Source organism: Vulpes vulpes, chromosome X (genome assembly GCF_048418805.1).
Source record: "Vulpes vulpes isolate BD-2025 chromosome X, VulVul3, whole genome shotgun sequence".
NCBI lineage: Eukaryota > Metazoa > Chordata > Mammalia > Carnivora > Canidae > Vulpes > Vulpes vulpes.
The window spans coordinates 111,504,707-111,528,701 of NC_132796.1; the positions used below are offsets into that span (position 1 = coordinate 111,504,707).

Here is a 23,995-nt window from a genome sequence, read left to right on the forward strand (position 1 = left end):
GCCTATGGGAATTCATGGGGAAAAAAAACAAGGGAACTTTCTGGGATGAATGAAATGTTCAACATATTTTGGGGGCATGTTATTATATGTGATTATAAACTTTAACAAAAATTGGACACTTAAGATCTATGCATTTTATTGTACATAATTTAAACTTCACTCATAAGATATATATTCCTAGAGTTAAGGCTATAAAACAAATACCAACATATAGTGGCTTACATAAAGCCAAAGTCTGTTTTTCTCTCATGTAACAGTTAAGTTGTTCCGAACTAGAGAAGATACTCTGCTCAAAGTAATCACTCAGGGAACAACATTCATATGTTGTTCATATGTTCTTTTTGCTCTCACATTCCCTAAAGTCGTCTTCAACTGCATGGTCAAAGCAAGGTTGCTGCTATGTTCATGTTCTAGTTCATGGATAGAAAAAAAGAGCCATGGAAGTTTGTTTAATTTGAGATGATCCAGAATTCATGCACCTGACTTCCACTTCCATTCCAAAAGCTCAACATTAGTCACATGGCCACTCCTACCTGAGCACTCATCATCTAAGAGTTATGGCAAGGGAGCTAGAAGGGCATTAGGAAAAAGAAGCTAAAATATAGTTACATAAAAGGTGGGAAAGTTAAGCTGCTGGGTAGAAAAGTATAGCTTTAGACAGCACTGAAGGCCCACTTGAGGTTTGTGATTAGGAATTTAAAGTGCAATCAGCTAACAGATTTGTTCTGTTTCTAGCCATGTTCAGCTGCAACATACACAGGTGGAATAGCCTGAGAGTTTTATTCAACCAGGGGTGGCTTTGCCAAAGAAGTACAGCAAAGTGAGAGAGGAACAAGGCAATTGTGAGTGTGTGCATGGGAGTGATTATAATGATTGACCACCTTACAGATGACTAAACAGTCTCATAGAAGGTGAAGGATACACCCAATGTCATGAACCTACAAATGTGTGGAGCCAGGGGTTTAACCCAGGTCACCTGATGACAATTTCTCTACTTATTGTAGCACAGAGAATCCTTGCTTTAAGTCAGAGCTGAACAACACAATTTCATGGATCAAATAACACCTATGTATCAGGGACGTAGATGTACAACTCTACACAATAATAATCAACTGACTTCAGGATTAAGGAGAAAATAGTATTTAGATAGGAAAAATATGTGAATGATTTAAACTAAACTAAAAGAATTCCCTGATGGATCTATCCAGGTAAGGCAAATTTATTTAAAAGGTACTTTGTTATCACTGAGTGACTAGAGGAGTCCAACTGCTTAATTTTGTAAATGAAGAGACTGAGATCTAGAAATTATAAAGCACAGCCTGAACTAGACCAAAAGTCTCCTGATATCCAGGCTATCATTCTTTACATTACACCACGCAATTTCAGAGGGTTTAGATGTAGTCCTGTCTAATGCCAAGATGATTGGACAGATGACCTCCTGACATTGCCTTTATTCTTTTAAGATATATTCCTTGATTCTAAAATACCTGCCACAAGATTATACACACTAATATCTGTAACACTATTTTCTTAGCCTCTTTTTTCCCAGATTTATTGAAATGTAATTTACAAAAAATGTATATATTTAAGGTGTATAATGTGATGATTTGAAATCCACTGATTTGTATCCATTGTGAAATGCTTACCACAATAAGCTATCTTAGCCTCCTCATGACTCCCTGTATCCTTTATCCTAAAGACTCATGGAGGCTCAGAATTCATTGTATTAGTTTGACTGTTTTGAGAAAAACTGAGAAAAATAAATAAGGGATAATGATTTTAGCTAAGATCATAATAGAAAAAGTAGCGAGTTTTCCAGAATCTCCTAAGTAATTTTCTACTGAGGAAATCTGAAGATGAGCTTAAGAACTGTAACTGGTAGGCAGTGCTTATTGAAATTTTTCTTACATTGCTGAATAATTTCACATTACTTAGGCTGTGTCATTATGTATTTCTATCACAATAGGGGGAAAACATTAAAGTAATGAATGTCGTGCCTCGTTTGTCAAGATCTGAGTCACTGGCATGAAGCATCTTTCACTGTAAATGCAATTTGGAAGATTCAACTATACTTCTCCTATTTGAAAATACCAAAGTGGTTAGTACTGAGCCATTTTACTAATACATTGAACGTTAAAAATGATTTGACATATGGGAAAGCTATTTGAGACTAGATGATTAAAAAGGAAGACTAAATGAGACTGCATGTTTTATTTGTACAGGCCATAGTTTACCCTTTTGTGAAGAACAGCAGGACTTGTCTGAAAACTGGTACTTTTAGAATGCCATAGTGTATAAAATATTATGGAAAAAATCAATTTCCATTTTCCTAAACATGTCTTTCAAGATGCTGCTTTTACAAGCATCATGTGGGTGTCCTTCATTGTAAACACTGTAGGATATGAAAAAAAATCAATGTACACAGTTTAAGACAATGAGCAAACTGGCTAATCCATACTTGAAGTGTCAAACTATTGGGGCCAGGAAAAAATCCAGGGCAGGGAGTTTCAAAATAAAACAAAAACAAAATCACTGAACAAAGAGGCAGGTGTCAGACCTCTCTTTTTTCATCCCTGTTAATGAAATTAGAACTCCAACTTCCATTAGGAAAACAGAAGAGAAATTAAGCCTAGGAAAATGGGAAGGGGCATTAGTTTTTATAGTATTCATGTAGTTTTTTTTTCTGTTAGATATTGGGTATGAATTTTTGAATACTAGAATATAAGCCTAAATCCTGAAACGTGTATTGACCTAGAAATGGAGTTGAGACCTGCCTGGACATCTGTTCACCGAGGTTAGGTGGTCCGAATACAACGAGTAATTCTTGAGGTCTAAGTGGCACACTATTCAGGGAAAGTACACGAGTATTTTATATTAAATGTAATCCTGCCATACTTCTGATGATTCCCACCTCCTGGTATTCATGCTTTTGTATAATCCCTTGAGGATGGGCAGCCTGTGACTTCCTTCTACCCAACAGATTATGACAAAGGTGATGGGATGTCACAACTGTGATTATGACATTATATAAGATTCTATTTTAGCAGACTGCAATGAGATTCCTTGTGGGCATGAAGTAAGCAGCCATATTAAAGAACCCCATGTGGGAAATAACCTCAGTTATCCCCCAGGATCTGGAGACAGCTGCCAGCTGATAGTAAATATCCAGGGCTCTTAATAGTATAATTTCCAGAAAGTGAATCCTGAAGATTCCCCAGTCAAGACTCCAGATAGCTCCAGCAAGCATTTTGATTGCACCTTTGTGAGACTCTGAAAAGGAGGGACCAACTAACCCATGCCTGCCTCCTGGTCCACAGAAACTGAGATAATAAATGTATGTTTTACTTGAGACACAAAATTTGTGATAATTTCTTAGGCAGCAATAGGAAAACGAACAATGCAATATATGCATTCCTGGAAAACTTCACAGTTGGTAAATTAATGCATAAAATATAAAAGGGTTTGTGGAGGGAATACGGTTGTGACAGACCACTTAAAAAATCATGCAACAGGGATGCCTGGATGGCTCAGTGGTTGAGGGTCTACCTTCGGCCCAGGTCATGATCCCAGAGTTCTGGGATCGAGTCCCACATCAGGCTCTCTGTGAGGAGACCGCTTCTCCCTCTTCCTATGTCTCTGCCTCTCTCTGTGTGTCTTTCATGAATAAATAAAATTTTTAAAAATCATGCAATAGATAATGCAGAGTACAAACAAAAACTAACAAAGTCCTGAGAAATTTTAAAAGATGGGGTAAATCACTAACAAAATTACATTAGATATATGATTTCACCAAGAAGGGTTAAAGGTAACTTGATGGAAGGTAGTAGAAGGGTTAGGACTGCTGAGTTATGTGGACAAAGGTAAAATGCACACAGATCTGTGAGAATGGACTGATAAGCACTTCCAAGCAGAGCAGGTTGTCTAAGCCATGAGGAAGAGCAAAGTAGGGGATGGACATCATGTACAGTGTATTAGTTTTGTAAGGCTGCCATAAAAAAGTGCCACAAACAGGGAGGCTTAAACAACAAGATTTTATTGTCTCTGAGTTCTGAAGGCTAGAAGTCCAAAATCAAGATGTGGCCAGGGTTGGTTCTTTCTGAGGACTCTGTGGGATTTGTTCCAGGCCTCTTCTGGCTGTCTTTTCCCAGTGTCTCTTTATATCATCTTCCCTCTATGTGTGTCTCTGTGCCCAAATTTCCCCCTTTCATAAGGACATCAGTCATATTGGATTACGGTCCACTCTAATGACTTTACTTTATTGCCTCTGTAAGTGCTCTGTCTGCAAATAAGCTTCACATAGTAAGCTACCAGGGGCTAAGACTCCCAACATATATTTTGGTGGGGGGGTATAATTCAACCCATCATATAGAATAATGGACCCCTTTGTGGCTTGCTGGATTCACTGCTGTGCATTCAGCTGCTGTTATATGGTACAGAAGTTTCATCGCTGATGGGGAAAAAAAAGAGTAAAAGCCAAATCAACTTCCCCATCATACCAATTATTACTAATCCCTAATACAGAAACCTACCCTCTCACAGAACAGTCTAGAAAGCATCTAACCTCTTCACTCTCACATTATGATATTATATATGTGTGTGTGTACATATACACATGTATGCATAAAATGATGTTGAGTGCTCACCACGCTTAATTAAATAACTTGCCCAAGGTCACGCAGCTAGTAAAAAAAAAAAAAAAAAAAAAGGTATAATTTAAAAATGGGAGGGGCGCCTGGCTGGCTCAGTCAGTAGAGCATGAGATTCAAGCCCCAGAGTTGGGCATAGAGCTTACTTAAAAAAAAATAACAGGAAACAAATGCAAGTACCTTGGCTCAACAGCCTGTAAGTTTCTAAATTTTATTTTAAACTCCAGTATGATTACCATACAGTGTTATATTAGTTTCAGGTGTGTAATATAGTGATTCAACATTTCCAAAAATCACCCAGTGCTCATTACAAGTACACCCCATATCACCATAACCTATTCTGACAATCCCCCCAACCCCCTCCCCTCTGGTAACCATCAGTTTTTTCTATATATATAGTTAAGAGTATGTTTCCTGGTTTGCCCCTGTCTCTTTTTCCCTTTGCTCAATTGTTTTGTTTCTTAAATTCCACATATGAGTAAAACTGTATAGTATTTTTCTTTCTCTGACTGACTTACTTCGCTTAGCATTATACTCTCTAGCTCCATTCTCATCATAGCAAATGGTAAGAATTCACTCTTTTTATGGCTGAATAATATTCCATTGTATATATGCCACATCTCTATCCATCCATCAGTTGATGGACATTTGCACCGCTTCCATATCTTGGCTATTCTAAATAATGCTGCTGTAAATATAGGGATGCATGTATCCTTTTGCATTCTTTGTATTAGGGTTTTTGTATTCTTTGGGTAAATACTTAGTAGTGCAATTACTGGATTTTAGGGCTACTTCTACTTTTAACTTTTTAAGGACTCTCCATATTGTTTTCTCCAGTGGCTGCACCAGTTTGCCTTCCCACCAACAGTGCAAGAGGGTTCCCTTTCTTCCATATCCTTGCCAGCACTTGTTGATTTTAGCCATTCTGATAGGTGTGAGGTGATAGCTCATTATAGTTTTGATTTGCATTTCCCTGATGATAAGTCTTGATGAGCATTTTTTCATGCATCTGTTGGCCATCGGGATGTCTTCTTTGGAGAAATGTCTGTTTATGACTTCTGCCCATTTTTTAACTGGATTGTTTGTTTTTTGTATGTTGAGTTTTATAAGTTCTTTATATATTTTGGATACTAACCCTTTATCAGATATGTCATGTGCAAGTATCTTCTCCCATTCCATAGGTTGCCTTTTAGTTTGTTGACTGTTTCCTTTGCTGTGCAAACTTGTTATTTTGATGTAGTCCCAAGAGTTTATTTTTGCTTCTGTTTCCCTTGCCTCAGAAGACAGATCTAGAAAAAACTGCTATAGCCAAATGTCAGAGAAATTACTGCCTGTGCCCTCTTCCAGGATTTTTAGCACTTCAGGTGTCACATTAGGTCTTTAATTCATTTTGAGTTTATTTTTGTGCATGGTGAAGAAAGTGATTCAATTTCATTCTTTTGCATGTGGCTGTCTAGGTTTCCCAACTCCATTTGTTGAAAAGACTTTTTCCCATTGCATATTCTTCCCTGCTTTGTTGAGGATTAATTGACCATATAATTTTGGGTTCATTTTGGGATTCTCTATTCTTTTGTATTGATCTATTTTTGTGCAGTAACATACTGTTTTGATTACTAATGCTTTGTAATATAGCTTATATAGCTTTAAGTCTGGAATTGTGATACCTCTAACTTTGCTTTTCTTTTTCAAAATTGCTTTGGCTATTTGGGGTCTTTTGTGGTTCCATATAAATTTTAGACATTTTTGTTGTAGTTCTGTGAAAAATAACAGGCTACAATCTTAACTATTATACTGTGGTGTATCTCATGACACAGATGTTAGAGTAGCCATCCTCTAGATATATTAACCCACCATACTGGGGCTATAGGCACTGATCTAAGCCTGATTTTTTTTAACACTGAGATCTCTATGAGGATTAAGTGTTTTATTTACATGTTAATAATTTTAAAATATTAATAAAAGCATATTATGAATTATTTGGATTGTTATCTTTGAAAGAGTTATGCCCATGTCTCTCTGTATTTCCATTTGTGTTTAAAGGGAAATAAATGACCACCTAAAGTAACATCATTTAGATTCTATTGCACTTTTTCTCAAATTATGATCTGAAGACTTTTGGGAATTGAGATAATTTGCCAAATTTATAAAACACTCACCTGGCCTAGGATGAAGGACTATCATGAACAAATCATAAAGATGGGACATTATGTACCAGACTTAAATTCAGAGTAGACTTACAGTATAATGGTGGGCATGGTACACAAGATAGGTACTTTGGTCAAAAGCATGAGGTAGGGATATACACTCACCACCTCCAGCCCCCTGGAGTGCCTGGGTGAAAGAGCGAGTATGGACGTGCATGTATACACATGCACACACACTTGTACAAAGTATTTTGAGGGTTACCTGAGTGGCTCAGTTGGTTAAGTGTCCAACTCGATTTCAGCTCAGGTAGTGATCTCAGGGTTGCGGGATAGGTCTCCACACTGGGTGTGGAGCCTGCTTGGTATTCTTTCTCTCCCTCTCCCTCTGCTCCTTCCCCAGATCATGCATTCTCTCTCTCTCTCTCTCTCTCTCTCTCTCTCTCTAAATAAGTAAAATATTTTTTAAAACAAGATTTTGATTATAGGAAGGAGAAATATGACTTTGAGGACAGAGGAGGAGAAAGGATTAGGGGTGCTTCTGAGGAACTATGCCCTAAGGTTAAGTCTGATTGTCAATACTAAGGAAGCAATACAAGAATCTATCCAGCTTAACTGGAACTCTGCATATGGAATGATGATTTAACTGTAAATCCCAGACCTATTTTAGTCAAAGCCTGGAGCTGCAGCATCACAGGGTAGTTTATCAGAAATGCATAGTCTCAGGCCTATACCTCAGACCTATTGAATCAGCATCTGCATGTTAATATATTTAAAAAGAGATTTTGAACATCTAACTCCAATGCTTATCATTTAATACATCTGAGGTGAAGTATTTCTAATAAGTTCTCATATGATGCTGATCCTTATGCTGCTGGTCCATGCACTGTACTTTGAGAACCACTGTTATAGTATAAGGGGGCTGAAGAGCACAAGAAAGTATAGATATACTTCCTGCTTTATTTAGGATTCAAACATAAGATGAAACGGGCTTGAGCCTGCAGGTGATTATCAGTTTGTTCAGCCTTGAAGAGCTAGCAATATAATTTCTTCCTATACATGAGGCGGCCTTGTACATTATTTTAGCAATTCCTGGATATCCCTGTATTAGTCAAGGGTTCTCCAGAGAAATAGACCCAATAGGACGTGTGTATATATCCATCTGGAGAAAGAGAGACAATCATTATAAAGAATTAGTTGAAAATTTATGGAAGTTAAGAAGTCCCAAGATCTGCAGTCAGTAAGCTGGAGACACAAGTGATCTGGTGTATAGTTTCCATTCTGAGTCCAAAGGCCTGAGAACCAGGAGAGCCAATGGTGTAAGTTCCATTCAAAAAGCCAGAAGACCAGAGACCCAAGAAGAGCTGGTTCTAGTCTGAGTCTGAAGACCAGTAAAGACCAGTGTCCCAGCTGAACAGGCAGGCAGGAGTTTCCTTTTTCTTGGCCTTTTTTGTTCCTTTATGGTCTTCAAGAGATTGGATGAGGCCCAACCACATTATGGAGGGCAAGTTGCTCTACTCAGTCTACCAATCCACATGTTCATCTATCAAGGAACACCAGAATATCAGAGACATACCCAGAATTAGGTTTGCCAAATGTCTGGGAACCCTGTGCCCCAGGCAGAGTGAGACATAAAATTAACCATCACACACCCATAGTTTTGGTTGCTACTATGAATATTTAAATCATTATAAACGTGTTTAATTTGCTGTGATGACTCTATAGAAACATTTTGGTGCCTTGATCTTGTGTGTATAAATTGCCTAAGAAAACTTCTTCCTAAAATTTATTTTGTAGATATATTTTCCATGTAGACAATCATATCAGCTAGAAATAACTTTCTTCCTTTCTTTCTAAACTATATACACCTTACTGCTTCTTCTTACCTGAGATTGTAGACTGGTCAGAAGTATTGAATTGGTAGCTAACTTCCTCTCCTGCTTTCAATTATAGCTATGGAATGTATGGTATAATCTTAAGTTATCTCACATCTTTAGATCTCAATTTCATCATGACAGTTAGCCTTAGTATGTATCTTAATACTGGTTGTCCCTTGAAGAATTATGAGAATTAACAAAATCTTGATGGAAAGTACTTATAATTTCTCCGGCTTTTATGTTTATCTTTATATTAAGCAATTTCTGTTAAATCTTATCCAGCATTTCCATGTTTATAGCAGGATTGGGACTTATTGGCATCAGCTCACGTCTCCAAACTTCAGGCAGTCGTCTAGGTCAGATTCCTTTATGTTGTAATCTCAGTATGACTTGCACCAAGTCACTTGGGTTGCTTGTTTTAAAAGGCCTATTCCTGGATACCCTAGGCCAGACCAACTAAAATAGACATGACTCCAAAAATCTGCATTTTGAATGAAAACATGGCACCTCTGCACGTTAAAGTTTACCAACCATCTTTTTGGGATTTCCAAATTAGTGCTCCAGGACAGAAAAGACAACCAAAGCCCTCCTGGGAGTAGAATGCCAATTATATAGATTTCTTTACTGGATTTCCATATGAATAAATCCTCAATCTCACAAATGTAAGAGGAAATCCTCAAAATGCTAGAGTAATTTTGCTTTTTCTTTAAATTTCAGGGCACTGTTGACTTTCTCATTCTGCTTGCCTTAATAATGAATTCTTAAGTGTTGGAGCGCCTGTTGTGTGCGCTTCCCTAGCAGAGCTGAAACAAGCCAGGCAATTTCAAGCAGAGCAAAGAGACATTGAACGACAAATCTGGTTTAGTTTAGGTGAAGAAAAGAAGGAGGAATTTTCCACTTTAAGCTTACTGGAGGCTGTAGTGACACTACATTCCATCTGTTTGAAAAATCTTCTTACACCAATTAAATGTGGCATATTTTGATTTAGCTTCCAATAAGTTTAGATTGTGTAATTCAAAGCTTTTCTTTTTCAGGAGACATTCTCTACCACATTACAGTTTAGTACCTAACCCAGTGAGTTCAGTGGTTGCTAAGGGACTATTCAATGCATGTTTGAACTATCAAAGCTGTACCTTCAATTGACAAAGAGTTAAGGTTAAGAGATACCATCAGGCAGCTGAGAAATGTCCTCTTGAATGTAAAAGGATGATCATAGGGTTGAGTGTAGAGGCATAGTGCTAATGAGTATTTTTTTTCTCTCTTGAGAAATTGAAATAAAGAATCAGGTATGCTTCTTAGCATCCAGCTAACTAATTTTGAACTTTGGGAAAGAAACTTAGCATCTTGTTACTGATTATTTGAGGAACTGAAGTCTTTATCAATAGAGGGAAGATTCCTCCTACACAGGCAACAGCTGAGAAGAGTCGTGTAATTGAGAAAAGGAGGCCAAGAAATATCTCTGAGGAGACTGGGATGTGCAGGAGGCAGTGATACTCTTATACATAAGGAAGGTTTTGCTGGCAGAAGAGTCTTGCCCCATCCTGATCTCAGAGAAGCTCTATGTAAGCTCCCAATTCTTCCCAAGTATTCTGAGGATTGAACACAGGCCACACCTTCCCATTCACTAGGTACCAGCAACTAACCACACATACACACCACACACACACACACACACACACACACACACACACACACACCTCTCTCCCTCTCTTTCTCCCTGCCCCCCTTCCTATTTACAGAGTCTAGGTGAATGAAATAACAATCTCTCAGTGTAGCATCCCTCTGGGTTTTTAGGACCTCTTGACATTTATTTTTGAATTACAAAAGCTTTTCACAGAAAATTAGCCATATATGTTAGGGCTAAAATCATTTTTGCACAAAGCTTAAGCTATTTTAAGGAAAAGGGTAGAGTTAGAAGAAATGTTATATTTAGGAAAACTGTGGTTATATTAACTAGTGGTTGATAAGAAGGATTAGCAAGTAAAGTACGAAATTGGCCTTAGGTATGTGGGTTCTTTTGATCTTGCTTTAATCATAACCTATGAGGTCAGTAGTGTTTATTAATGAACAATTTTAATGAAATAGTATTTAGATATTTTCAGTAAAATAGAAAGCAAAACTGAGTTTGAAAGCATATGTAATACATTTTACCCATTTATTAAGTAAGTTAGGGAAAGAGGGGCAAAACCAAAAAATTTCTTGCTTAGCAACATGTTGGTAGTTAATCAGAGTCCAGATTCCCAGGTTTTCATTCCAGTGCCTATACTACACTATATTTTTAAATCTTTTATTCACTTTATTTTGCCTCTGAAGAAACTAGTTCCTTAGAGCTTGAAGGCATCACCAAGGCACTCCTATCTATCATTAAGTATAATCTAAATATGATCTAAGCAAAAGAAACAAAAGGGATCCAAACTGAAAAGGAATAAGTTAAATTGTCTCTGGTTAAAGATAACATGATCTTATGTATAGTAAACCCCAAAGATTCTACAAATAAACTCTTAGAATAAATGAATACAGTAAATGTACAATACATAAAATCAACGTATAAAAATCTGTTGTGGGGATCCCTTGGTGGCTCAGCAGTTGGGCGCCTGCCTTCGGCCCAGGGTGTAGTATTGAAGTCCCGGGATCGAGTCCCACATTGCGCTCCCTGCGTGGAGCCTGCTTCTCCCTGTGTCTCTGCCTGTGTGTGTGTGTGTGTGTGTCTCTCATGAATAAATAAATAAAAACTTTAAAAAAAATCTGTTGTGTTTCTACATACCAACAATGAATTGTATGAAAAAGAAATAAAAAATACAATCACATTTACAATAGCATGAGAAAGAATAAAATCCATAAGAATAAATTTAGCTGAGACACTGAAAACTATAAGATGTTGATGAAAGAAACTGAAGAAGACACAAATAAATTGAAATATATCTGTGTCCATGGATTAGAGGAATCAACATTATTAAAATGTCCAAACTACTCCCGGCCTGGAGCCTGCTTCTCCCTCCTCCTGTGTCTCTGCCTCTCTCTCTCCCTCTCCCTCTCTCTCTATCATGAATAAATAAATAAATCTTTAAATAAAATAAAATAAAATAAAATAAAATAAAATAAAATGTCCATACTACCCTAAGTGACCTACAGGTCCAGTGTAATCCCTATCAAAATTCCAATGGCATTTTTTATAGAAATAGAAAAAATAATCCTAAAATTCATATGGAACCATAAAAGAATGGGGTAGGCAAAACAATCTTGAGATGGAAGGCAAAGCTGGAGGCCTCACACTTCCTAATTTCAAACCATATTACAAAACTATACTAATTAAAACAGCATAGGGATGCCTGAGTGGCTCAGTGGTTGAACATCTGCCTTTAGCTCAGGTCATGAATCCGGGGTCCTGGGATGGAGTCTCGCATCAGGCTCCCTGCAAGGAGTCTGCTTCTCCCTCTGCCTATGTCTCTGCCTCTCTCTCTCTCTCTCTCTGTCTTTCATGAATAAATAAATAAAAATCTTTAAAAACAATAATAATTAAAACAGCATAGTACTGGCATAAAAACAGACACATAGGCCAAAAGAACAGAATAAAGAAATTGAAAAGAAACCCATGATAAGTGAAATAAACCAAGGACCAATACTATATGATCTCAGTTATATGTTGGAATTTAAAATGTCGAGATCAGAGGGCACCTGGGTGGCTTAGTCGGTTAATCATCTGCCTTTGGCACAGGTCAAGGTCCCAGGGTTCTGGGATCAAGTCCCACATCAAGCAGGGAGCCTGCTTCTCCCTCTCCCTTTACCCTTCCCCAACTGCTTGTGCACTCTCTCTCTCATAAATAAATAATCCTTAAAAATAAAATAATAAACATAATAACTTGAGATCATAGAATCAGAGATTAGTACAGTATATACCAGTGACTGGGGGTTGAGGGAAATGGTGAGATATTGGTCAAATAAAACAAACTTTTAGCTACAAGATGAATGAATATGTTCTGGAGATGTGATGTGTGATAGGGTGACTATATTTTATTTATATTGTATTGTATACTTGAAATTTGCTAGATACTAAGTATTCTCACCACACCAAAAAAAGGCAATTATGTTTTATGATGGATGTGTTCATTAACTTGATTGTGAAAGTCATTTCACAATGTGTACATATATCAATGTATTACTTTATACACCTTAAATATACATATATGTATACTATATATATATATATATATATATATATATATATATATATATATAATTTTGTCAAAAAATAAATTAAGTCCTTCAGTCTTACTGGCCTCATTTCAACTGCTCAGTAGCAACATGTGTCTCCCATTTAGGACAATGCAGTATTCAATCCTGTTTTCAAGGGATTTGTAATAATAACAAAACATGCAATCTAAGATTTCTATAGAGGGAAGTAAGTCACTGAGAATAAGGATATAATGGTTTCAGTGACTTAGAAGTTTAGATTATACAGGTGCTTGGCTGGCTCAGTCAGAAGAGCATGTGACTCTTGATCTTGGGGTTGTGGGTTGGAGCCCTGTTGGGTGTAGAGATTACTTGAATAAAACTTAAAAAAATTCAAGAAGTTTAGATTATAAAATATCTGAATGTGTGGAGGCAGAAAGCTAAGAGCATGAACAGATAAATGGGGGTAATGAGAGAAGGAGGCATGTTTTGGAGGTTTGTACTGACAGCATGTCATGATGACAATGTCCAGAGTGGAACCACAGAAGTCTTGGCTACAGTGGAATGGGAATGGCAATGGGAAAAAAGATCATTAGAAGTAAAGAGGGTGAGGAACTGAGGTTATGGAGCTTTGGTTGGGTCACCCACCATAGATGCTTAAGTCATAGCAGTTAGTAACAGGAATAGGGTCGAAGGGAGAGGCTATGAGCCAAGAGTCCAGGTCCCCAGTGAAGAAGGAAATTTGAGTAAGATGTCAGTGATGACTGAAAAAGTTGTACTGGAGTTACAGTCTTGTATGGACTTGTAACACAGGCTACAATGGTTGCATGAGCTACAAGAATGCTGGGCATTTTTTAATAAGGTGGGAATTAAATGGAGGCTGAAATGTCAGAAGGTGCAGTTTCCAGTGTCCATGGGAGAGCAAATAGGAAAAGGAGAGAAAAGTTTTAAGGATGATATTAAAAAGGACAATTTCCAACCTAAGACTTTTGTCACAACTGAGTGCAGAGTGACAAGCCATATATGACCTTGGCCAGCAGCCCCTGGGGCCTTAGGAAATACCTGGTAGGAAGAAGAGACAAAACATTAAATAAAATACAGTTGGGCGGTTCCAGAGATGAAGCTGACTTGAGAAAGCAGAAACAGAGACTAGGAAGGGTTTTTAAAGTGGTTGATATGAGCATAATTCTCAATTGGCACAGTAAGGCCAATAACTAATGAACAATATGATCTCCCCGCTGAATATTAGACATGGTGTTAAGAAGAACAGTAAAGGGAGCTGGTCTGGGAACTATCCATCTCTGATCTTCACAGGAAAGAGCTTCCTATATAAGCAGTGACTCTCCTTGGGGGTACAAACACACACCCAACACACAACAATACAAAATGCAAACACTTTTATTAAGAAGTTTTGAATAGGCGAGGACCTAACAGATGAGGTAGCAGAACCAGGACAGCTCCCTGCATAAGCACAAAGAACAGGGCACATAGAGCTCAGAAAGCCATTTGAGTCCAGGAGTCAGCATCTTCCTAAAGTAAGCCTGGACTCAGGGATGTTCCAGCCCCCAGCCACGGGCAGCTGCTCTGAGGCCCTGTCTGTGAGCAACCTTGAGGTCAGAGTCTGGGCTCAGTAAAGAATCGCTGGAGGAAATGAAAGAGCTACTTATGAGGCCTCAGGAAGAAGCATGCAAGTCTGATAGTTTCCTTCTATCAGTTCTTCCCTGTTCCCCAAATCCATTCAGACCTCTGTTCATGACCATATAGGCTCCCTCTGGTTGCATCCAGATAACTCAAGCCCAGAAACCATCGTAGAGGAGCTCCCCCATGAATGCTTCAGGTGCACCCATGCTCTCAGAGGACATGTCTGCAGGTCTCACCATGTGGGGCATTCTTGAAGGGCAGGTGTTACACCAGGAGCTCACAGCACAGCACCTGCACGCCAGATCCATCTCCTCAACTCTGTGTTTCTCCTGCAGTCATTTCTGAGGTCTAGACTCCTGCATAATATTTTGGTTTTCTGTTTTTTTTTTTTCTTGAATAAGGATATAGCAGTGAGTGCTGAGCAGAGCTCTCATAGCCAGGAGGGTTCTTCCTCCCCAGCCTCAAATGAGCAGAGAGCTTCAAGGCTCCAGGAAGCTCTGGACACACTCCTTCTTGTAAAGGATCCTCTGCTGAGAATGAAGTGTTGAGAGAGAGAGAGAGAAAGAGAGAGAGAGAGAGAGAGAGAGAGAGCGCGAGCCTCTTACTCTCCCACACCCAGGAGGTCCACTACAAGCGCAGCCACAGCACAAAGCCACTCCTGAGGAAGATGGGCAGGGCCCAAAGAGGCACTGATCTTACACAAAGAGAAAACTCTGCACCTAGTTTTTATAAAAGTATACATGTACAGACAACATGATAGGTGGCCAAAGCACACAGGAATGGCAGTTGTCCACTCTGGTAATATAATCAAACTGGTATGTGATCCTTGAACCAGTTCTGAAGAGGGCTCAGTGTGAGGACATGGTTATTTTTAGACCTCTCTATACACTAAATCTGTTAACTTGAGGTAACACTGAGTATCTCGTATGGTCTGAAAATTAGCCTCAAGTTAATCACAAAAAGGAATTCTAAAACACCTTGACCAGTGACAGTAGCATCAGAATAAGCCCATGGTGATAACTGTGAAGCCCACACATACCTGCATGTATTCACTCTGGTCCACCTATTAATTCTAGTAGCTTCAACACAAGGAAATGGAAAGATGTTCCATGCTCATGGATTGGAAGAAAAAAATGTTGTTAAAATGTCTATACTACCCAAAGCAATCTATACATTCAATGCAATCTCTATCAAAATACCAACAGCATTTTTCACAGAACTAGAATAAACAGCCCTAAAATTTGTATGGAACCACAAAAGACCCTGAATAGCCAAAGCAATCGCTTTTTAAAGCTTTATTTATTCGACAGAGAGCAAGAGCACAAGTGGGAGGGGCAGAGGGAAAAGAGAGAGAGAATCTCAAGCAGACTCTCTGCTGAGTGCAAAGCCCAATACAGGGCTTGATTCCACAACCCTGAAATCAAAACCTGAGCTGAAACCAAGAGCTGGATGCTGAGTCAACTGTGTCACCCAAGTGCCCCCCCCCAAAGCAATCTTAAAAAAGAAAAGTAAAGCTGGAAGCATCACAATTCTGGACTTCAAGTTATATTACAAACCTGTAGTAATCAAAACATGGTACTGGCACAAAAATAGACACATAGACTAATGGAACAGAATAGAAAATCCGGAACTAAACCTGCAATTATATGGTCAATTAATCTTTACCAAAGCAGGAAAAAATATACAATGGGAAAAGGACAGTCTCTTCAAAAAACAGTGCTGGGAAAACTGGACAGCCACATGCAAAAGAATAAAACTGGACCACTTTCTTCTACCGTACACAAAAATAAATTCAAAATGGACTAAAGACCTGCATGCGAGACCTAAAACCATAAAAACCCTAGAAGAGAACACAGGCAGTAACTTCTCTGACATTGGCAGTAGCAACTTTTTTCTAGATATGTCTCCTGAGGCAAGGGAAACAGAAGCAAAAATAAACTATTGGGACTTCATCAAAATAAAAAGCTTCTGCACAGTGAAGGAAATGATCAACAAAACTAAAAGGCAACCTACAGAATGGGAGGTGATATTTGTAAATGACATTCTGATAAAGGGATAGTATCTAAAATATATAATGACATCATAAAACTCAATAAGCAACAACCAAATAATGCAATTTAAAAAATGGGCAGGGGGCACCTGGGTGGCTCAGTCAGTTAAGTGTCTGCCTTTGGCTTAGGTCAAGATCCCAGGGTCTTGGGATAAGGCCCCACCTCAGGCTCCCTCCCTGCTCAGCTGAGAGCCTGCTTCTCCCTCTCCTCCCCATTTGTGCTCTCTGTCACTATTTCTCTCTCAAAAAAATAAATAAATAAAAATATTTTTTAAAAAACATTAAAAAATGGGCAGCAGACATAAATCGACATTTCTCCAGAGAAGACATCCTGATAGCAAAACAGAGACATGAAAAGATGCTCATCATCACAGAAATGCAAATCAAAACTACAATGAGCTATCACCTTACACCTGTCAGAATGGCTAAAATCAATAACACAAGAAACAACAGGTGTTGGCACGGATATGGAGAAAAAGGAACACTCCTGTACTGTTGGTGGGAATGCAAACTGGTGCAGCCACTCTGGAAAACAGTATGAAGGGACCTCAAAAATAGAACTACCCTATGATCCAGCAACTGCATTACTGGGCATTTACCCAAAGGATACAAGAACACTAATTCAAAGGGATACATGCGCCCCTGTGTTTATAGCAGCATTATTTAGCCAAGATATGGAAGCAGCCCAAGTGTCCCTCAATTGATGAATGGATAAAGAAGATGTGGTACACACACACACACACACACACACACACACACACACTATTATTCCGCCCTAAAAAAAAGAATGAAGTCTTGCCATTTGCAATGACAGGGATGGAGCTAGAGAGTATAATGCTGAGCAAAGTTTAAGTCAGTCAGAGAAAGACAAATAGCACATGATTTCACTCATATGTAGAGTTTAAGAAACAAAACAAAGGAGCAAAGGGAAAAGAGAGAGGCGACCAAACCAAGAAACAGACACTTAACTATAGAGAACAAATTGATGGTTACCAGAGGGGAGGGGGCTGGAGGATGGGAGCGCACTTATGATGAACACTGGGTGATGTATGGAATTGTTGAATCACTATATTGTGCACCTGAAACTAATATAATACTGCATGTATTATATACAAACTTTAAAAAATACAAACTTTAAAAAAATTATTTAAAAAATTCCAGTCACTTTACAGTGACATTCACAGTCCTTTACCAGATCAAATAATGAGATGTCTTTTCAGTGTTTTTTCTGAGTTGATCATGAGTTCAATTTGGTTGTGTGTAGTATTTTGTTTTAGATCTAATTCCACTCCTAAATAACTGCTGAGTTGGACACAGAGAAACCCCCCTACAGAGGATCAAGGAGGCTGAGCAACACCTGTTAGCAGAAAGAATGAGGAGTCAACATGGAAGCCCACACAGCTACACAACCATCCCCATTCCACACTAAAGACGAAGAATAATCAAACAAGTGGACCAGGAGCAAAAGTGAACAAGTGAGGGGCATTCAAAACCACATAAAGTACGTTACTGTTCATTTTGTTTTAATTCAAGCCCTCAACAGCTTTCAGTGGTGTCATACAATGTGCTGATTTGTATATGGATCCTTATCTCCATAACTATAATAACTTCATAAAACGCTATACTTACTATTCTGATTTCTTATACGTTTCAATTATTTCAAAAGTTGGGACTCTCATATTTCTTACAAAGAGTTATGCTCAAGGGGAGAGACAACATTCTGGAAGAAAGAAGGCTTTCAATAAATGTTTGTAGAGCTGCCTTCGAGTACCACACCTGACACTGGATGGCAGTGAGCATTTATAACAGGAATGTCCCCTCTGGGGACAACGAAGCTTTAAGCCTATAACTGAGACTGTGTTTTCCTCTAAAGGATACCAGGTGAGAGGTAATGGTAAATGCCTTCTGGGCGCCAGACTCACCTTTCTTCTTAGAAAATAGTTCCTCACCAAGGGCCTCTGCTGTGGGGGCTCTGGGCACCCCCTACCCCTGGGCCAGCCAGCTTCCCTCTTGTGGAAATCCAGGATAAGGATCTCAGACTGAGTCCAGTCTATGATGGGCACTGCAGGGAGAAGCAGAGGGAAACAGGCTCAGGTGGCCCTTTCCTGCCTCTGGGATGCCCATGTAGGAAAGCCTGACTCCAGGGAGAGACTAAGGATGTAAAACTCGCAGAGAAAAGTAGAGGCAAGGAATCTGGGGGCCTCAGAGAATGATCTGCAGCACAAAGAGCCAATCAGTTATACAGAGAGGATGCAGAAAAGCCATGACAAGAGCCACTGAGGCCAAGGCCTACCTTGGTTCCTTTCAGTTCCTGATTTCAGCCTGTCATGGGGCCCAGCTGGACATTCTGCCCATGGCTTCTGCAATAGCTCCCCATTCCCTTCCAATAAATTCTCCCTTCATTTTGAGCCACTTTGAAGGGGATTCTAATCCTGGCCCCACCATTCCCTGGAAGGCACATAGGGAGACCAGGCAGGATGTGAGACCTAAATGAGGCAGGAGCTATGGGGAGGAGAGCGGGAAATCTGGCCTGGCCAGGCCTGAACAGTGGGGGCAGAATGAAGGTGGTTGCAGGTTCCCTAAGGGAACACCTTAAGGAAAAACCTATCCAGTGAGAGCAGGTCACCTGGATCTGCAGCACCACCTCCCAGTGCAGGGACCTCTGCTTTCAATCTTTTGGGCCAGGACCCCCCAAGGAAAGGTCGTGGCCACATCCTCAAAGGTTGCTGATGCCTAGGAAGGCAAAGGGAGGCAGGGATTAGAGTCTGTCACTCTGTCCCTGGAAAAGATCCAGGGGTACCCAAGGTCCTAATCACTATGCACCTCCTGAGGGCCTCGCTCTGCACTGGGCTCAAGGGGGAGGTGGACGCTGCCCTTGCACTGAATGCAGCTGCGTCAGAGTAAAAAGTCTGCTGTAGGGGAAGCCAGTGGAGAATGACACAAGACAATAACACGCCTCCGTGTCCTGAGAGGAGCACACAGTAAGCACTCGAGGACGTCAACGGAGGAAATCACGACGGCAATCATCACACCAGTAATGGCAACAGCAGCAGCTGCTGAGTCTCCCTGGTCCTCACTGTGTGCTTGGCTCAGAGCTGAGGCCCTGACAAACCATGTTACGGTGATGAAATGTCTCCAGCAGTGGAGCCAACTCCTAGGCTTGAAGTGAGCTTCTTGAATCTGACACTTGCCTGCTGTGTGATCTTGGGGAAGTCACTTCATTTCTCTGAGCAGTGAATTCTGCACCAGTAAGACTAATCGTGCCCAGGCTGTTGTCAGAATGCAAGAGGAGATGTTCATAAGGCAGACACTGGGATGCCCGGCCCATGTCTGTGCTCGGTATGTTTTTGCTGCTTATATTAATCTTCCCACAACCTAGGTCAACACTATCATCTCCATGTCACAATCAGTGTGCTGAGGCTCAGGGAGATCTAGCAAGTCAACCAAAGTCATGTATCTTATAAGAGGAGATCTGAACTCAGGTCCCTCTGGCTCAGGGATTATGTGTATAACCTCCAAACCTGCCTGCCACTACAGTGAGGGTGAGATGAACATGCTGCAAATGATCACACAATTTTGTCTGCTGGGACATGTCTCAGCAGATGTAGGGGGCCCTCAGCAACCACATCGGCCCTCTCAGTGAGCCTCCTGGAACAACCCATATTCCTGCCTTTGCCCATGCAGTCCCCTCTCCCCAAAATGCTCCCAGTGCCTTCCTCATTCCTAAGCCCAAAACCATTCTGCAAAGGTGACTTCAGATGCCATCCCTAGGCCTCCCCAGACCACTATGGGTACTGTCATGGTTGGGAGTGGAGGCTTTGGTGGTTGGCATAATGAGTTCAGTTGGCATAACTGAAGTTGCAGCTATTTGAGAGCTATGTGACCTTGGGCTGGTAACTTGACTTCTCTGAGCCTCAAGTGTCTCTTCTGTGAAGTAGGGATAAGAACAGAATCGAACTCTAAGCAGGAGAGAGTTAAATGAGGTGGTACAAAATAGCTTCCCCTCAGTGCATATCAAGAGCTCAATGAAGGCCAGCACTCACGGTTGTTTTGTTACTACTATTTTTCCTTTAAAAAAAAAAGATTTTATTTACTTATTCATGAGAGACACAGAGAGAGAGAGAGAGAGGCAGAGACACAGGCAGAGGGAGAGAAGCAGGCTCCGCGCAGGGAGCCCAATGTGGGACTCCATCCCAGGTATCCAGGATCACACCCCGGGCCAAAGACAGGTGCTAAACCGCCGAGCCACCCAGGGATCCCCCCGACTACTATTTTTCCTATTGACTCCATCAGCAACCCGGAAAGGCTGAACCCAGCCTGCATCTTTGCTTTTGTAACTGTGCCAAATTCCCTGCACAAAAATGCCAAAATGAAAGCAGGCTGGGACGGGGGCTATTTTAGCTCGAACTGCCAGGAAAGGCCTCATCAAAGAGGTGACATTTGAGCAGAGCCTGGAAGGATGTGAAAGGGCTGCTAAGGAGTCATCTGGCAACAGTGTCCCCATCAGAAGCAACTCCAAAGGCCAAAGCTGGAAGGAAGTGGGAAAGAGTATGGCATATTCAGGTTGGCCTGGCAGGATGGCTGTGAGCAAGGGAAGAATAGAAGGGGACAAGGCTGGAGATGGTCTCCAATGATGGGACTTTCCAAGGCATGGTAGGGAGTCTGTGAAGGGTAGCATCGTGTACTCATTTACTGAGCACCTGTTACAAACCAGCACTGCTCTAGGCCTGAGGATAGAGCACAAAGAGAAGCTTATACTCCCGAGTTGGAGAGAGATCATGCACAAGGAACTAAACAAATGATCAAGAGAATCCTAAAGACAACCAATTAAGAGTAAGGACACAAGAGACTGGAGGGCAACTTTCCATGGGCCAACCAAGGAAGGCATCTCAGAGGAGGAGACATTGGGGCAAGCCTGCAATGAAGTGAGGAATTGGATCGAGCCATGTCACAACAAAGGAAAAAATTAGGCAAGTCCTGACAGTCATAGGGGCTGTGATAAGAGCAAACAGAGTGGCTCCTAGAGAAGTGACTGGGCCTGGTGCATGTTTGCATCCAAACGGACACCTGGGTTCAAATTCCAGCGCTGCCCCACACCAGCTGCATGACCTTACAGAAGGAATCAACTGCTCTGTGCCTCAATGTCCTGATCTGTCAAATGGGCACACCAATGGTACCCATCTCATGGGACTGTTGTTGCTATCAGTTTAGTGTAACATGTCAAGTGCGGAGTATCAGCTTTTACTGTCTACAGGATTAACACCTTGGTGCAATGAGGTGATGAGCCTTTGAAAATGTGGGTGGCTTTCCTGCTTCCTAAGCATTTAAGAGGATGTGATATTTGAGACTTGTGATTTTAATCGAATGTTTGGAGGTATAGTAACTTTTCAAACCATTGGTAAGAACATGTGTGAATTTAACTAGTTAAACGTGTAAATTTAAACTTCCATTGTGTGTTTTTATTTAGAGAAATGTCTAAAGAAGCAATCATTCTCTAAATAAATAAATTTATAAATTTGTGCGCAGGGGCGGGGGCAGGGGGCGTCTAAGCAGGCTGGTGAGATACTAGGTCTTTCAGCAATGCAGCCTGTGCCCCACATGGTCCCCTGCCGGAGAACCTGCTCATGGAAATGTCCATTAGAGCACTGGCCCAACACTCCTGCTGGAGGGCTTGAGGGAGCTCAAAGAGGTGCCGCACCCCTGTCCCGGTCTGGCCTAGGCTGTTCCACTGGCCTAGCTAACTCTTCCTGTGCTCGCAGGAATGAGGCACAAGGTCCTGCTGAGCCCACAGGGCAGTGGATACATACCACCCTACAGCACGGTCTCTATTCCTGCCTGGCTCTTAACCCTCAACTCCTTATCCCTGGCCTCCCCTCCCTCAGATAACAGCCAGAACCCAATGGGACTGAAGGCCCTCTCCCCTCTGGAGGCAGCCTCAGGGATGCCCACACCCTGTGCCTCCCCTCCAGCAGTTCCATCTCTCACCTCCGGCCCATTGCAAATACCAACGACCTTACGGTTCCCTCTCCTATATCCACTCCCCAGGCCATGTACTGGTCCAGATCTAAAACTCCCTTGGACATCCCCAGTGTAGACCCCCCCTAGAACTTCAGACTTGCTTGTCCACCTGTCCATCTCTTTATCTTTCTCCCCGCCCTCACTTTTCTGGAACATCTCAGAATCACCAAGTTCAAAATGCAACCTCTGATCTCTCCCTCCCCCGACCTGCTCCCTCCACCCAACTTCTTCATCTCCGTTCTCCCAGATGTTTGTCTCCCAAACAAACAAAAAACTTGGGGTGGTCTTTTACTCCCTACTTTTCTTCACAGGATGCAGCAGGAACAGGGCTCTACCCCTAAGCTCTCTATGTGTCCTCAGGGTACTTTGCCCTCGTCTACTGTCATCACTGGTCTGGACCCCATTCTAATGCTCCTGGACTCTACTGCAGCAATCTCCCCATTTGTCTCCCTGCCTCCACCTTCATCTCCACTGTCCCACTCCCCCAATATCCCCTGAGCAACTTTCGGGGAAACTCAAAATCCTAACGCAGATCATGTCCCTCTTGTGTTCACCACTGTCCATGGCTGGTAGCGCCCCTAGAAAAGAAGGTCCACCTGTCCAGGTGCCTTTCCGGGTGTGACCCGCCCCTCACGCTCCAGTCCCTGCAGACAGGGCGCGGATGCCTGACTTCCCTCGGGGTTTCCCAAGTGCTCCTGACCCAGTCGCACATTCCGAGCCTTTGCACATGCCTGCCCTCCTTGCCGGCAACGCCCCCACTCCTTCTCCCACTGGCTGTCAGAAATGGGGACCCCCCTCAGGGCACCCCTCTGTGTTGGGACACAGCCGCCCGGGCTTCCGTGACCTCAGGAAGCTCCCTCATTCGGAACTTCAGGGTCGGTAGGTGGCATTGGGCGGGTGACCACCGGGGAGTGACAGCACCCACCTGCGCCGGGTCCCGGGTCCCACAGTGCAGCCGCCTCCCCCCCGGATGGGGAGCCTCCCACACGGGTGGGGACCGGAACTCCGTGGCCAACGGCCCAGACCCCGCAGCGGGTGACACCAGGCAGCGACACTACCGAGCCTCAGACCCGGCTCTGTGCAGTGGGCACAACACTTTCCCTCCAGTCACGTCGGTTGCGACACAGCGCTGCGGAGCCGGGAACAGTTAAAATATCCGCCTCGCGGGCAATGCCGGAAGTCCCGCCCCGACGGGGCGCGTCGTGCGCGGAAGCGTCCATCTCCAGCTTCTCCATTGGCCAGCGAAGCCGAAGCTCGTGGAGGAGGGCCTTCTGGGTGATGTAGTTCCCCAGCGCCAGGCGGAGGCCAAGGGTCAGGGAGCTAATAACCAGGAACACGTTCAATACAGTACTCTCAGGGACAAGAGAAAAGACTTTACACACGACCACGGTTGCGAAGATGGAAGAGACATGCCAAGGGGTCCTGAAGCAGGTAGACAAGGGTGGCGCTTCC

At 41.8% G+C, this 23,995-nt stretch overlaps 1 long non-coding RNA gene across 1 annotated transcript in view; it reads right to left on the minus strand.

The window, feature by feature from the left end:
- The window catches only part of LOC140596247 (uncharacterized), an 85,134-nt gene extending 61,402 nt beyond the window's left edge, over window positions 1–23,732 (minus strand). The window contains exons 1-2 of the long non-coding RNA XR_011998282.1: window positions 23,469–23,732; window positions 18,448–18,587 (exon numbers count right to left, since the gene is read on the minus strand). This is a non-coding gene — a long non-coding RNA (uncharacterized lncRNA). The remainder of the gene's footprint in view (window positions 1–18,447; window positions 18,588–23,468) is intronic.
- Between the last annotated feature and the right edge of the window lie 263 nt (window positions 23,733–23,995).